This window comes from Nyctibius grandis, chromosome 22 (assembly GCF_013368605.1).
Source record: "Nyctibius grandis isolate bNycGra1 chromosome 22, bNycGra1.pri, whole genome shotgun sequence".
NCBI classification, from domain to species: Eukaryota; Metazoa; Chordata; class Aves; order Nyctibiiformes; family Nyctibiidae; genus Nyctibius; species Nyctibius grandis.
Genome location: NC_090679.1, coordinates 7,860,733 through 7,876,748, shown reverse-complemented (window position 1 = coordinate 7,876,748; position 16,016 = coordinate 7,860,733). Strand labels below are relative to the sequence as shown.

The following is a 16,016-nucleotide window of genomic DNA, read 5'->3' as shown; positions in this document are numbered from 1 at the left end:
GCCGAAATGCCCTGGTTTGGGAGAGGGGCTCAGCGAGGAGGCAAGGGATGGAGAGGGTGTCCCCTGGAGCTCTGCTGTCCCAGGAAGGAGGAGAAAAGGCACTGAGTCACTCCAGCCCTTCAAAATCCAGTATTTCCCTTGGTGCATCTGTGCCCTCATAAACAGCAGGGCCAGATGATGCGAGGAGAGGCCCTGGAGCCCTCACGAACGCTGCTTCCAGTTTCATTTCCCTCCCTTTCCTCTCCAGCCTCGGCTGAAAAACATCTCCTCCCACCTCATCCATGGTCCCTTCCAGCACCCGCAGCCCACAGAGCCCAGACCCACGGTCCCTCGGGGACCCCCTGCAGCAAGGGCAGGGCAAGGCCATGGGGGGTCGTGGGAGCTGGCTGCGGATGCTCCCACTGCTCCGCTTCCCAAGGGACACCCAAGGACCAAGGAGCACCTCCCACCTCTTCCCCTGCACCTGTACGAGGCAAGGGGGAGATGCTGGGGCACCTCATTACTGCCAGCAACCCCCATTGAGTCCCAGGGGAGGATTCCCAAATGAGCAGCGTGGACTTTGCACACAGTAGCTGGGCTCACAGCTCTCTCCAGGCTCAGGAGCCCTGGCCCTGTTTGTGTTTGACCTCAGGTCACCTCCCCAAAATTGCCCCCATCTCTGGAAAGGGCAAAGGTCTCAATTCGGCTGAGGCACAGGGAGGTTTGGTGTGTCCTGGTGGGATGTGTCTGCGAAGATGGGAAACCATCTGCCCTTCCTGGAGCTGGGAACAGAGGGGGGAACCGCTCCCTCAGTGTGGTGAAGCCCAGATCTCACCTCCCATCACTGCTGGGCTGGGACCTGGAGCCCCCACAGGGAAGGACCAGCAGGCTTCGATGGCGAGGGGCTGCCCCATGGCCAAGCTCGCAGGGCACTGGTGGCTTGTCCCCACCAGGGGGACATTGTGGCTGAGTGGGGGGAGCCAGCGGCAGACCCCCTGTCCCCCGTGGAACCGGGCTGGAGGAACCCGCGGAGTTGCCATGGAGATTTTCTCCCGAGCAGATGCTCTGGGCAGGTGCAAGAAGAGGCTCTGCCCCCCTCGCTGTGCGGCACGATGCCAGCCGGATCCTGCAGAAACAGGAAGCCTCTGCAACCGCCCGCCTGCCAGCCCAACGGCCACCACCGCAGCCACCACCGCCACCAGCCTCCCGGCAAGCAGGCGGGGGCAGCCAGGCCCCCCGGCAGCGTCAGTGCGGGGAAACTGAGTCACCTCCCCAAGCTACCCTGAGGGCCCAGCTTCACCTCCCCTGGCCCCAGCCACATGCGGTGATGGCACATCGGGGGTGCCCACCTTTGGGACCACATCTGACCCACCCGTGGCACCCGCCAGCCCCCCTCGCTGTCTGCTTCAGTTGGCACCCATTGCATTCTTGCTGGGCAGACTGGTTGCACGCAGCACTTACCCGATAAGATCTATAGGGGCCCTGCACGCTGCCAGGGCGCTGGCATGGTCCCGCAGGGCACCCAGCCTCTCCAGCCTGCCCCAGGAGCACAGTGGCACTGCTGGCATCAGGTAGCGGCATGGGGCATCCCAGCAGCAGACGGGTGACGCCAGCCCAGGGTTGAGGTCCATCAGTGGGGACAGGCTCTCCACGGCTCTGAGCCCATCCTGAGAGCACCCCAGCTTCCCACCTTTCCTGCTGCTCCCAACACTCCTCCCTCTCCCGGTCCCTCCACCTACTCGCTGCTCCTTAAAACCATCTTCTGAAGTTCTCAGTGCCACGACATTAGATACTTCAAAATCATCGTAATCATGTTCTCATCGTAACATACAGCTGAGGAGTAGCTCCTCTGGTGGGACCTGTTTAGCCTGGAGAAGAGGAGGCTCGGAGGTGACCTTAGTGCAGTCTACAACTACCTGAAGGGAGGTTGTAGTGAGGTGGGAGTCGGCCTCTTCTCCCAGGCAACCAGCGATAGGACAAGAGGACACAGCCTCAAGCTGTGCTAGGGAAGGTTCAAGTTGGACATCAGGAAGCATTTCTTCTCAGCAAGGGTCATTAGCCATTGGAAGGGGCTGCCCAGGGAGGTGGTGGAGTCCCCATCTCTGGATGTGTTTAAGAAAAGCCTGGACATGGCACTTAGTGCCCTGGTCTAATTGCCATGGTGGTGTCAGGGCAATGGTTGGACTCAATGAGCCCAGAGGGCTCTTCCAACCTGGTTGACTCTGTGAACCTGCATGAACAACCAGCAGTGTTTAACATCCTGTGAACCTTTAGTAGGAGTTTATTTCAACCCAGGCTCGGGCCACCCTCGGTTTCCAACTCTTTGTGTTGCCGGTTGTAGAGCAGTTGAGGCAGCAGCGGCCGGGTTTCGAAAGCGTTACCCACACAATCAAAAGCTGCTCTATTAAGCCGGGGCGAGCGTTTCCGTGGTGAGCCCCAGTGGCCGGGCTGTGTACCCAGCGCAGAGGCTGCGTTTCAAAACACGCCCCGGCCGCTCTCCCGCTCGCGCCGGGGAGCGAGGAGGAGATAATGGAGGCAGTGTTTGGGCGTACTTCAGCGCTATCGCGGAAATAACGCGAGCCGGCGATCCTCCTGCAGCTGCATGGCGGCGGCGGGCGCTCGGGGGGCACCGCGGGCACTCGGGGGGGACCACGGGCCTGGCTGTGCTGTGGGATAACGCTGGGTGAAGCCCCCTGGCTCTGCAAGGTCCCTTCCCAAAATCCCAAAGGCATTAAGGGCTGTGGGGTACTGCTGTGCCCAGGCTGGCAGCCTGGGGATGGCGGACCTGTTGCTGCTGCACCCAGTTAACTGTGGCGGTGGGTGGCACTTGCACCCTTGGGACAGGTTGTCCGGGTGGCAGGGCTGGGCGGGTGCAGGCCAGTCCCTCACGGGTGCGAAGAGGACAGAGCTACAGTGTCGGTGTCCTGGGGGGCACATGTGCACCTTTCTGGGGGTCTGCTGGCACAGGCAGCAAGAGTGAAGGGCAGCGGGGTGCAGGGTGCGGGCCTGGCACAGTGTCACCCTGGGTGGCACGATGGGGTGCTGGGGTGGGACTGGGGTGGGAGTGGGGGTAACGGTGTAGGGTGGCGGTGTAGGGTGATGCTGTGGGACGGTGGGGTGGTGTAGGGCAGCAGTGCGGTGCCTGGTGCAGCGGTGCCCACTGCGGTGCCCACTGCAGTGCAGAGCCCAGCGTGGTGCGGTGGGGATGGCCGGTGTGGTCACGGCTGGTGCAGTGCAGCCTGGCACAGCGCCAGGTGCCACGGTGTCCAGCGTGGTGCCCAGTGTGGCAGTGCCCTGGGTGGTGCCTGGCACGGCACTGCCCAGCACGGTGCCCAGTACAGCACTGCCCGGTGTGGTGCTGTGGTGGTGCTGCCTGGCACTGTGCCCGGTTTGGTGCCCGGTTCGGTGCCTGGTGCAGCAGTACCCAGTTTGGTGCTGCCAGGGTGCTGCCTGATGTGGTGCCTTGTTCAGTGCCTGGTTTGGTTCCCAGCGTGATGCTGCCTGGCCTGATGCCCGGTTCAGTGCCTGCTTCAGCAGTGCCAAGTTCGGTGCCTGCTTCAGTGCCTGGCCCAGCAGTGCCCACTGCGGTGCCCAGTTCTTTGCCCGGTTTGATGCCCGGTTTGGTGCCCGGTGCAGCAGTGCCCAGTTCTTTGCCTGGTGTGGTACCCGGTTCAGTGCCCGGCGTGTTTATTTGTTCAGTGCCCAGTTCGGTGCCTTGTTTAGTGCTCAGTGCAGTGCCCGGTCCAGTGCACAGTCGGGTGCCCAGTCTGGTGCCCAGTTCTGTTCCCGGTCTGGTGCCCGGTTCTGTTCCCAGTCTGGTGTCTGGTTCTGTGCCCGTTTCAGTGCCCGGTCCAGTGCCCGGTTCTGTGCCTGGTTCAGTGCCCGGTTCAGTGCCCGTTCTGTTCCCGGTCTGGTGCCCATTTCAGGGCTCAGTCTCGTGACCGGTTCTGTTCCCAGTTCGGTGCCCGGTTCAGTGCCCGGTTCAGTGCCCGGTTCAGTGCCCGGTTCTGTTCCTGATCCGATGCCTGGTTCTGTTCCTGGTCTGATGCCTGTTTCGGTGCCCATGTCAGTGCCCGGTTCTGTTCCTGGTTCGGTGCCCGGTTCTGTGCCCAGTCCAATGCCCGTTTCAGTGCTTGGTCTGGTGCCCGGTTCTGTTCCCGGTTCTGTACCCGTTCCGATGCCCGGTCCGGTGCCCGGTCCGGATCCCCGGTCCAGTGCCCGGTTCTGTGCCCATTCCAGTGCCCGTTTCAGTGCTTGGTCTGCTGCCCGGTTCTGTTCCCGGTTCTGTACCCGTTCCGATGCCCGATCCGGTGGCCGGTCCGGATCCCCGGTTCGGTGCCCGCTCGTTCGCCGTGCCCGCTGCCCCGCGGTTCGCCGTGCCCTCCCCGGCGCGGCCCCGCCGGCGGCTCCGCGGCGCGGTCCAGGCCGGCTCTTCGGGGCAGCGCGGGCGGGCGGCGCGCCGGGCGGGGTGCGGTGCCACCGCCGGGGCTCCCCGGGCCGCCGCCGCCGCCGCCGCCTGACATTGGCTGGAAAGTGGAGCAGCGCGGCGGGGACGGTCGATGCGGATCGATCGCGGCGCGGGCGGCACCGCGGCACGGCACGGCACGGCACCCGGCACCCCCCGGTGTCCCCTCCCGGTCCCCTCTCGGTGTGCCCTCTCGGTGTGCCCTCGGCGTCCCTGTCCCCTCGGTGTCCCCTCCCGGCCCCCCTCGGTGTCCCCTCCCGATCCCCTCTCGGTGTGCCGTCCCGGTGTACCCTCAGTGTCCCCTCCCGGCCCCCCTCCGTGTCCCCTCCCTCTCCCCCCGGTGTCCCTTCCCGGTGTCCCCTCCCGCTCTCCCCCTCAGTGTCCTCTCCCAGTCCCCCCTCACTGTCCCCTCCTGATCCCCTCTCGGTGTCCCCTCCCGGTGTCCCCTCGCTGTCCCCTCCCAATCCCCTCTCTGTGTCCCCTCCTGGTCCCCCCTCACTCCCCCCTCCTGGTCCCTTCTCACTGTCCCCTCCCGGTCCCCCCTCGCTGTCCCCTCCCGGTCCCCTCCCCGGTGTCCCCGCTCGGCATCAGCCCGGACCCCGCTGGGGGCTCCCTGGGTCACCCCCGTGGAAGTGGCCGCAGTCAGGGCACGGGGGGCAGTGGGAAGCCCCCAGGACCAGGCCAGGGGGTGCCGGCCAAGAGCCCAGACCCAGGGGTGACCTGCCAGGCCCGGGGGGGTCCCCTGCTTGGGGGGCTGGGTGGGGGGCACACGGGCCACTGGGAGCCATCGGCAAGTTTTGCTGGGGTAACTCTGTCACCGCGTCCTCAGTGCCCAGCGGGACACAGACGGATGCCATCAGCCCCGTACCCCAGACCCAGCCTGGGCTGTCCCCCTGCTCTCCCAGGTCCTGCCTCCTGCAGAAGGCACCAGCTGGGACATTTTGGGGTCTCTCCCTCCCCCAGTTGATGGAGCCATTTCAGACCCGGCGACAGGATCCGACCCTCAGCCCAGCTCACCGCTTGCAACCGCCCGGGAGGGACGGTTGTGTCCCTGCCCTTTGTCATCCCCAGCCAGTGCCAGATTTCTGGGGCCAGGGACACGGTGGAGATGTAAAACAGCAGCGTGGGACATCACGGCACCACCTCCCTGCCTGCCCTGGGGTGAGGGGTGCGGGATGGTGGCTGTGCCCCAAGGCTGGAGCAGAGAGAGCTACTTTTTCCAAAAGTGGGCTTTTGGAAACATTTAATTTTTCCAAATTAATGGAATTTAATTAATGGCAGAAGGAGGTGACGGGGCAGCTCGCAGCACTTGGGAAGGCTTCCCAAGAAGCTGGTGGTTCCTCATGGCCCCCCCCTCCTGTGCTGGCAGCCCCTGAGATCTGAAGTCACCGGGTGATGGTGGGACCAAAGTTTCACCAGATTTTGCTCTTGTTTGACAGCGATTTTAATAATAATGCTGAAGGCTCCTCTTGCAGTAGGCACCCCAGAGGGGGACTGATCATCTGCTGGATGGTGGAGGGGGGCATTTAAAATCAGGGGAGTGAAAAGATTTGGTAAGAAAGAAAAAAATCTGTTGAATAAAATGAGAAATGGTGCTGCTGGGGTTGGGGTCCTTCGCTTTTTGCCCCCGTGGCATCAGCAGGCGGGCTGGGGAGGAGGTCACGCCGTATCTACGGGCGTCAGGGAAGGCATAGGCCCATCTTTCCTTCTTTTGTTTTCCAAAAAAAAAAAAAGGAAAAAAAATCCCTTTATTTGGCAACTCCTGCAGTAACCACGTTCGAATGTCACAGCTATTTAACACCTGGTTCCAGCTTTTTGGGCAGAACCAATGATAGTCCACGCTCCAGGCTGGCTTCGCATCGTGGGATCTCGTCCTGTCCTGCAGGCAGGGACGAGTCTGATTTATTTCTCCTTCCTTAGGCAGGGATTAAGGCCGGAGGTGACTTTGGCAAGGGGTTTCCCTGCCTCTGCCTGGTGGGGTGAAGCCCCCCCCAGCTCACACCCGGTCCAGCTGCCATTACGGTCGGGTGGGAATCGACTCAAGTCCTTAAAGCCCCACGAGTTAATCAAAGTGCTTTGAATATGTAAATGCTGAGCGTTGTTTATCATCGCCTAGAGCTGAGACAGCAGTTTTCCTGCTCGAATTGGTGGCTCATGAAAATTCACGACAGCCTCGCAAATAGGTGATGGGGATTATTACCCCTCGTCTTCCAAAGGAGCCACCTCGTTTCCTCCGGCCCAGTTTGTCCCTGGCTGCCCAGCCTCCAGACGCATTTGGCTGGGTGTGACACTCACTTAAACACACACGCCGCAGGCTCTGGGCAGATAAACCTGCGCAGGTAGAAGGTGATTTTCCATGAGGCTCTTCTGGAAGCCTCTATACATTAATCAAACCATGCGCTTGATCAGGAATGTATAGCGTATGGGGGGTCTGGAGGGGTCCGGGACCCGCGGGGAGCCCCATGGCTGTGGAGGTGGATCACCAAGTTGGCCTTGGTAGGGCTCCCTGGGCGCCTGTGTCCTCGGCGGGCAGCCCCAGGGCTGGCTCTCTGCCCTCGCCCTGCCAGTGGGCTGTTCGGGATGGGGGAAAATGCATGGACCCCCTCCCATCACTCAGCTCCCCCAGTAAGGGCACTGGTCCCTGCAGAGGGGACTGTGGGGCTGGAGATCTCGGCTCACTCCAAACCCACCCATTTCACCACGGTTCATCCCACGGTGCTTCCCACCAGGTTCCCACGGGTCAACCTGTCGACGCCAACGCCTAGAAGAGCTGTTGCCGTCAATCCGAGCCGGGTGCCTCTGCGGCCGAGAAGATGCCCCAGTTTTGGGTTCCCCTTGTGCAGGGCAGCCAACCCTGCAGGGCCAGGGCAGCCTCCTGCATCATGAGCCGTGCCTGCAGCAGAGCTGCCAACCTCAGGGGAGGCTGGGGGACAGCTGGGAGCAGGACGTGTCTCAGCCAGCCAAATTTAATCCTCCTACGTTAGCAAGGCTTAAAATAGGCTCCCTGCAGCATCGATGAGGGTGGTGAAGTTGGCCTACTCCAGCCCTCCCAAGTATTTTGGGGAAGCGGGGATGGATGTATTGCAGACAAGCACAGCTGGGAGAAGCCGCGCCGTGCTGCTGGGGCGTCCTTTCCTGAAGCCATCTAGGGAATTAAACGCACCTTGCGGCACCTTCACCCCTCCAACCTCCCACCAGCGCGGGCTCCTCCTCTCAGGGTGCCACCCCCTCCCTTGCCGTTCTTCCCCAGCCCTCTCCCGCTGTCTCCCATGGTTGGGGCGCTCCCACCCTGCCTCATCTTTCCCTGCACCTCATTGAAAAGATCCCTTCAGGTCAGGCCCAGCTCACAGTTCAGTCTCAGTCCACCCTCCATTGGCTGCTGTCCCCAGGAAACGCCATCCTGAGAAGTGGTTGCCCGTGTCATGACCCTGCTCACGGCATTTCAGCAGCTCTTGGGGATAGCTGCCCAGGGGGACCAGCTCCTCCATGGTCAGAAAGCCACACAGGTGGCTTGAAGCAAGGCAGATGTGGTGACATGCTCAAGGAGCTGAGCTGGCAACTCTAAAGACATGAAGGTATTAGCAAGTGGGACTCTCTCCATGTCCCAAGTGTGCTGGATGTCTTCTCAGTGCTGGATGTCTTCTCATCACAAAATGGAAGCCCTCAGCCACTGCAGGGCAAGCTCCAGCTTTTGACCACCATCCCATGGTGAGGAGCACCAGGACTTCCCTGGGCTTTGCTTCCAAGGTGACCAGAGAGGTGCTCCTTGGGCAGAGTCGAGCTCTTGTGGTCAACAGCAAGCTGGATGTGCTCCCACACCAGAGCTCCTGTCCCCTTGGGAATGGGCACCAGCACTCATGGAGCAATGGAGGAGTCTATCATTGGCCATCACCTTCAGCAGAGAAATGAGTGGTGCTGATGCTGAACAGGAGGGGAAGGATGGATGGGTGGATGTATAGAAGATGCTGATGTATAGAAGAACAGATCCAGATTAGCAACATGCCCCCCTCCCTGGGGGGTAGGGATGGTCCATACATGTACGGATGGACCATACATGTATCATCCCAGCATATACATGAGGGTCTGGAAGAGATCTCCCGCTGCAGCCCTGCAGAGCTGGAGCTCTGACCCTCCACCCCTGAGCCAGAAGGTCCATCAAGAGGCTGTGTCCTCTTCTCAAGACCCAAGCCCAGAACGTCTGAAAATGCCAGACTGGGAGCCCGTTCCCTTGGGCAGGTCCCAGCACCTCCCTGGGCAGGGCAGGATGGTGGCTCCAGGAGAAAGGACTCCTGCCTGCGCCTCACCCCCCAGGACCCCACCCTAGTCTGGGGGGGGGTGCTGGGGCTGAGTCTGTGTTGGCGGCTCCCAGAGACCGAGCTTCCATGGGGTTTGTGGGCTACCAGGAGAGCCCTGCTCCTAGTCCAGTGGCTGTGTTGTCAATGCCTGTGGTCACTGGTGGAGCTGGGTCCAGCCCCAAGGGCTCTGCTCCCCTCCCTGCCTGGACACTGGCTCCCCATCTCCTCCCGGGCCAGAGGCGGGGGCTCCCCTCGGGCTGGGCCCTCCCTGCCTCGCCCCCCTCCTGCCTCCCCACCGCACCCAGAGCCCAGCGATTTAGAGAAGCCGTTTTCCCGTTTCTCGTTCCTCCGTGCAGCCTCTCCGTGGGCCCACGCACCAGCTGGGCCCCCCACCATGCTACTCCCACCGCCCCTGCTGCGCTCCTGCCTGCGCAGCCTGCGCGGCTGCCTGCCGCCTCCCCGCCTTCACCTGCGGGGCCGAGCCGTGCTCGGGGAGGCAGCGAGCGCAGGAGAAGCCTCGTCTCCCTTTTTGATCTCTGCCGGGCTCCAGAGCTGGTCTCCATCTGCCTGGTGGAGCCCCCCGTGCCCCTCTTCCCAGTGAACCACCTGTGAACCCTGCAGGACCATCGCTGCTGTGGGCAGCCCTGCTGGGGCAACCCCTGCTCGGCTGAGCCCCCTGCCCTGGGCTTCCCCTGGGCTCTTTGCAGGAGCAAAGCTTCCTCAGGAAGGGCTGCAGGGGCAGACCTCCATGTTCTCCTGAGCTTTGCTGGGCTGCCCCAGTCAGGAGCATCACGGGGTGACCTCCCAGCCAGCAGACACCCACAGAATCAGTCAATCAATGAGGTTGGAAGAGCCCTCTGGGATCATCGAGTCCAACCATTGCCCTGACACCACCATGGCAACTAGACCATGGCACTAAGTGCCATGTCCAGGCTTTTCTTAAACCCCTCCAGAGATGGTGACTCCACCACCTCCCTGGGCAGCCCCTTCCAATGGCTAATGACCCTTGCTGAGAAGAAATGCTTCCTGATGTCCAACCTGAACCTCCCCTAGCACAGCTTGAGGCTGTGTCCTCTTGTCCTATCACTGGTTGCCCGGGAGAAGAGGCCGACTCCCACTGCGCTACAACCTCCCTTCAGGTAGTTGTAGACTGCAATAAGGTCACCTCTGAGCCTCCTCTACCCCAGTATTTGCCACTGTGTAAGGCTTTGCTTTTTCCTCCACGTCCCCAAAGGAGGTTTCTAGACCATTAAACTTGTTACCCACAGGCAACCCAATTGCTCCCACTCATGTGTGCATCCTTCCCTGCCGGGGCACCGCGGTCCTGCGACAGAGGAGACCTGCTGGTGCTGCTCTGTCTGCCCGGTGTCTCTGGTGTCACTGTGTGGATGTGGCTGGCTCTAAAAGAAAATGAAAAAAAAAAAACATAAAGCCCCTGATTGTGCATATGTGTATGTGGAGGCAGGATTTTATCACCAAAAGCGGCAGCAAGTCCATTGTTGGAGCTGGCAGGGATGGCGAGCAGGCAGCCAGGCTGAGCACCGCGCCAAGCGGAGGCAGAGCTGCTCCTCACCAACTGCACAACCTCGGTGGCATCCGTTCCTCCGCTGGTCACAGAATCCCAGACTGATTGGGGTGGGAAGGGGCCTCTGGAGATCATCCATCCCAACCCCTGCCCAAGCAGAGTCACCTAGAGCACGTTGCACAGGGTTGCATCCAGGCGGGGTTTGAATATCTCCAGAGAAGGAGACCCTCCACCCTCCCTGGTCCTGTTCCCCAGCCCCAAGGGGCTCACATGGCTCCACGCATGGACTGTCGCCCCATTTCTCACGGATCTCAAGGCCGTTGTCAGGTGATGAGGGAGGAAAAGCAGTCTGCAAGAGCTGGAAGTTGGTGAGGGAAGCCAACGGGTGCAGGAGGTCCCTGGGCCATGTTGAAAAGGAAAAGGGGAAGGGTTTCTCCCTAGCAGCAGGAAAGAAGAGGCGATCCGGGGCATTAGCACATTTCTAAGGAGAACCTGTGGTGGCGGATATTCACATTTGTGCTCGGAAACCTCGCTGGGACAGGACAGTTGCTATCCCAGGATGATGCCAAAACACCACCATCCCCACAGGCACCAGGAGGACCTGTGGCAGCCACTCAGCTGGCGGCTGCCGGCACACAGGGAGCGCTTGGGATGCTCAGAGGCACCTCAAAATCCTCTGCGTGATGATGGTGTGGGGAAAAAAATGAGCATTTTGCCAGTATTTTAAAGGAGGGCGTGGGACATCCTTGTGTGCGACCTTGGTAAACACAAAATGGGAAGAGGAATGAGCGGGTCCTGCTCGATCAGGAGGGGAAGGAGAGCTGGGGGGCTCACGCCAGCCCGAAGACACGAACTAGGTCTCGTCCGATCCCGAGGAAATCGTGTTCTGTGGGAGCCGATGCGCGGGTGGGTAGCAGGAAGACTGCTGCCAGGACGGGCTTCCGCAAGACTTCCTCTCTCATGGCCCTTCGTTAGGGAATTAGGATGTAACGAGATGAACGCAGCGGAGAGGAAACGAGTGCCGGGGGAGCCGCCGCTGGGGGCGTTTCGGGGGCTCTGCCCTGGCCCCGTTTGCTCTCGTTGGGGTGGTGGAAGGAAACGCAGGCAGCCTCTGGCAGGAGGCCCACGGCTTGGGGAAAGCGTGACAGCACGGGTGCCCGGAGCAGCCCTGCGCCCCGGGAGGGTGCCCAGCCAAGGGGGGGTTGAGCTGCGAGGCTGGTGGGGGGGAGGCGAGCGAGCGTGGAGCTGGGGGTGCAGCGGGGATGGTGGGCAGCAGCGCTTGGGCTTGCTAGCTCCGCGCTGGCGCAATGGAGGATTGACCAAAGAGGTGATGGGTTTAGCACGGGTCATGCGGCAGGAGCCGCTGGCTAGACCTGCATGGGGCCATCTCCAGCCTCAGTGCGGGCAGGGGTCCAGCACCCATCCCAGCCGTGGGCACCTGCAGGAGTGGTAGGGCTGAGCCCCGGAGAGAATCACAGAATCAATGAGGTTGGAGGAGACCTCAGGGATCATTGAGTCCAACCATTGCCCTGACACCACCATGGCAACTAGACCAGGGCACTAAGTGCCATGTCCAGGCTTTTCTTAAACCCCTCCAGAGATGGTGACTTCACCACCTCCCTGGGCAGCCCCTTCCAATGGCTAATGACCCTTGCTGAGAAGAAATGCTTCCTAATGTCCAACCTGAACCTCCCCTGGCAAAGCTTGAGGCTGTGTCCTCTTGTCCTATCGCTGGTTGCCCGGGAGAAGAGGCCGACTCCCACTGCGCTACAACCTCCCTTCAGGCAGTTGTAGACTGCACTAAGGTCACCTCTGAGCCTCCTCTTCTCCAGGCTAAACACCCCCAGCTCCCTCAGCCGCTCCTCGTAGGTCAGACCCTCCAGACCCTTCACCAGCTTGGTTGCCCTCCTCTGGACTCACTCCAACACCTCAACATCTCTCTTGAAGTGCGGGGCCCAGAACTGGACACAGGATTCAAGGTGCGGCCTCACCAGTGCCGAGTACAGAGGGACGATCACTTCCCTAGACCGGCTGGCTACACTGTTCCTAAGAGAGGCCAGGATGCCATTGGCCTCATTGAAGGATGGGCTGGAGCCTGCGTGGGTGGATGGGCTGGAGCTCCCGTGGGATGCTCAGAGCCCCCCGCCTGACCCTAGAGCTGTCCTCCCACCCCAGCCGGCTGGAGTGGGGCTGGAGGATGTTGCTCTATCCAAACTCCTCACAGGGACAGCCTGAACTTTGTCCTTCTGGATACAGCCTGGATGTGTCCCCAGCTCCACACCAGCTCCAGCTCAAGCGTGCTGGCAACCGGCTGGGGAAAACGCTGGAATAGCCCCAGCGGCTCCTGCGGGGGACTCCGGCCCCACTGCCCGCCTTCTCCCGGCATCAGCGAGGCTGAACCCCCCCATGATCCTCCTCCAGCCCCGTCTCCGTTGCTCCAGGCCCTGCTGGTCTCTCCAAGCCGACCAAGGGCAAACACCTGCCCTCCAAACGCGGCTCTGCATGTCCTCCTGGGGCAGGGGCAGGACGGGCGGCAGGGACGGCGCTTTCAGGCCTCCGCTATTTTTAATTGCTCTTTCCCAGAAAGGCTGGTGGAGGCTTCAATAGCCGCTTCCAGCTGGGGGTTTGGAAAGCTGGTTCCAGTTAGGCGCCGGCACTCGCCACGCTCGGAGCTGTTATTTTTAGAAGGACTGAAGGCAACGGCCCCGCTCCCCGGGCTGCCGCTCGGCTCCGGCCACGGCTCAGGGCAGCCGGACCCTCTGCTGGGGACGTCTCGGTGGTGTGATTTTTTATGACTGCCTTTTTTCTGGTATTTTTTTGGCAGGGGGGACTTTCATCTCCCCGCGTCACGCTGTGCAGCCAGGAAGACCAAAGGCGGAGGATGTGAGCAGTGGTCATCCCTGAAGGGCCGGGACGCGGAGCGGCGGCTTCTGGTTTTAATTAAAACCCGTCCGCTGGCGAAGTTCGAAGGCGTGAGCGGTGCCTGGGCTGGGACAGGGACAGCAGGGAAGGGCTCCGGGGAAGTGACTGGCACCGGGGCTGCCGGCTGCCCGCAGCGCTGCCGGGACCTCCTGCCCCACGCCGGGGTCCTGCCCCATACCGGGGTCCTGCCCCACGCCTGGGCTCTGCCCTCGCGCCCTCCTGCCTCATTCCCTCTCTCCAGGGACACTCCAGAGCCACTGCTCTGCCATCCCCTGGTCACGCCATCGATGGCCGTGCCCCCGTGGGGAGCGTGCCCCGTGCCCAGCCTTGCTGAGGTGCCCCTGGGCTGCCCAGCTCGGGGGGCAGAGGGCAGAGCAGGGCAGAGCAGGGCACCCCAGGGGACCACCGCTCCCAGCCCCCTGCCATGGTCCCCAGCCCTTTGCCATAGGCTCTATCCCCCCACTGTGAGCCCATCCCTCTGCCATGGGGCTCATCCCATCACTGTGACCCCCAGTCCTCTTCTGTCGGGCTCCCATTGAGGTGACTTCCCCCCAAACCTCTTCCATGATGCTCATCCCATCACCGTGACCCCCAACCTTCTTCTCTAGGGCTCCCATTGATATGACTCCCCCCCAATCTTTCCCATGATGCTCATCCCATCACCATGACCCCCAACTCTCTTCTCTAGGGCTCCCATTGATGTGACACCCCCCCCAACCCTCTTCCATGATGCTCATCCCATCACTGTGACCCCCAACCCTCTTCTCTAGGGCTCCCATTGATGTGACACCCCCAAAATCTCTTCATGATGCTCATCCCATCACTGTGACCCCCAACCCTCTTCTGTGGGGCTCCCATTAATGTGATACTCCCCCCAAACCTCTTCCATGATGCTCATCCCATCACCGTGACCCCCCAACCCTCTTCTGTGGGGCTCCCATTGATATGACTCCCCCCCCAATCTTTCCCGTGATGCTCATCCCATCACCGTGACCCCCAACCCTCTTCTCTAGGGCTCCCATTGATGTGACACCCCCCCGAACCCTCTTCCATGATGCTCATCCCATCACCGTGACCCCCAACCCTCTTCTCTAGGGCTCCCATTGATGTGACACCCCCCCCAACCCTCTTCCATGATGCTCATCCCATCACCATGACCCCCAACCTTCTTCTCTAGGGCTCCCATTGATGTGACACCCCCAAAATCTCTTCATGATGCTCATCCCATCACCGTGACCCCCAACCCTCTTCTGTGGGGCTCCCATTAATGTGATACCCCCCCCAAACCTCTTCCATGATGCTCATCCCATCACCGTGACCCCCAACCCTCTTCTGTGGGGCTCCCATTGATGTGACCCCCCCCCCCCCAATCTTTCCCGTGATGTTCATCCCATCACTGTGACCCCCAACCCTCTTCTCTAGGGCTCCCATTGATGTGACACCCCCAAAACCTCTTCATGATGCTCATCCCATCACTGTGACCCCCAACCCTCTTCTCTAGGGCTCATCTCTCTGCCCCAATCCCCATCCCTCTGCCGTGGGGCTCATCCATCCACCCCACACCCCCCCAGAGCCACTCTCACTTCACCCTGGCAGAGATTTTCATCCTCCCAGCATCCCCCCCCCACAGAGCCCGGCTCAGCGGCTCCTCCAAGAGCCGCCTCTAATCAGCTGTATTATCTTCGCCCCCATTATTCACGCGCTCGCTGCTGTCGGCCCTCCCAGCCCTGCTGCCCCCCGCACCGCCGGGGCTTGGGGGCTCATCCCACCCCCCTCCACCCCCCACAGCAGCCTCCTCCATCCTGATGGACCCCCCCTGGCCACCACCCGGCACCCTGCTTGCCAGCAGCGCTTGGACTTCAGCCTCCCCCCCAGGATTCCTAAATCTGATAACGGAGGGGGGGTTTGCTGCGTTCAGAGGAGCAGGGCTGACCTTTGCCGCTGCAACGAGAGCCGCATGGAGGAGAAAAATTGGCTGCGGCGAGCGAGGGGGGAGCGAGGGAGCTGCTGTGGTTTTACAATCCCTAAATAACGCCGGGAGCCGAGCTGTAAACACATGGCGGTATTGCCCGAGCGCGGCCGTGCCCCCTCCTCGCTCGAAACCCAGCTTGGAAAATACTGTGACCTTAAGGAAAAATAAAAAAAAAGAAAAAAAAAAAGAAAAGAAAACGGCTTTCTCGGAAAAAAAAAAAAAAAAGAAAGAAACCTCCTGAATTATTTAGCAAACGGTTCCAACACGCCGGCTAATTCTGGCAGCAGACGGCGGCTGCCGGAGCCCGGCCATGGAAGATGGCTATCGGCAAGGCTGGAGCCGGGGGTCCCCGCCCAGGGCAGCTCCCACCGGCCGGGGGCACCCAGAGGAAGAGCGGGGTCCCCGCTTGATTTTCCCGCTGGTTGCTGGGGTTTCACATCCCCCGTCGCTGCCGGCCGGGGCGGAGGAGCCTCCCCCCAGCAGAAGGGGAGACGTCTCAGCACAGCCCCTCGCCCCCAGACCCCGTCGGGTTCGCTGCCGCGCTCCCCAGTGCCCCCGCAGCGCCCCAGCCCCACCACCCCCTCCTCCAGCAGCCCCAGCCCCACACGGGCAGCCCCAAAGGCCACGTCTCGCCCCCCCGCCGGCTCCCCGCAGCCCCCCCAGGGCTGCCACCCCTTTCCCTCTCACCTGTTTCTTCCCAATTTTTTTTTTTTTTTCGGAAGCAACTAACACTTTTCTTTGACGAGCAACAGATGAGCGAGACCCTCCCCGTGCCTTTTATGATGTTAAATTTATTGCCTCGCTCCGCAATTGCCATTTTAATGATGAACACTCCCGCGGCTTTAATGCGTCTCGAGT

The 16,016-nt window shown here is 61.5% G+C and overlaps 1 long non-coding RNA gene across 1 annotated transcript; it reads left to right on the top strand.

Annotated features, from left to right (window-relative positions):
* The first annotated feature begins 4,458 nt into the window (after positions 1-4,458).
* LOC137672855 (uncharacterized) lies at positions 4,459-6,045 on the top strand. The gene is made up of 2 exons (XR_011049662.1): positions 4,459-4,627; positions 5,408-6,045. It is a non-coding gene; the product is annotated as an uncharacterized lncRNA (long non-coding RNA).
* The last annotated feature ends 9,971 nt before the right edge of the window (positions 6,046-16,016 follow it).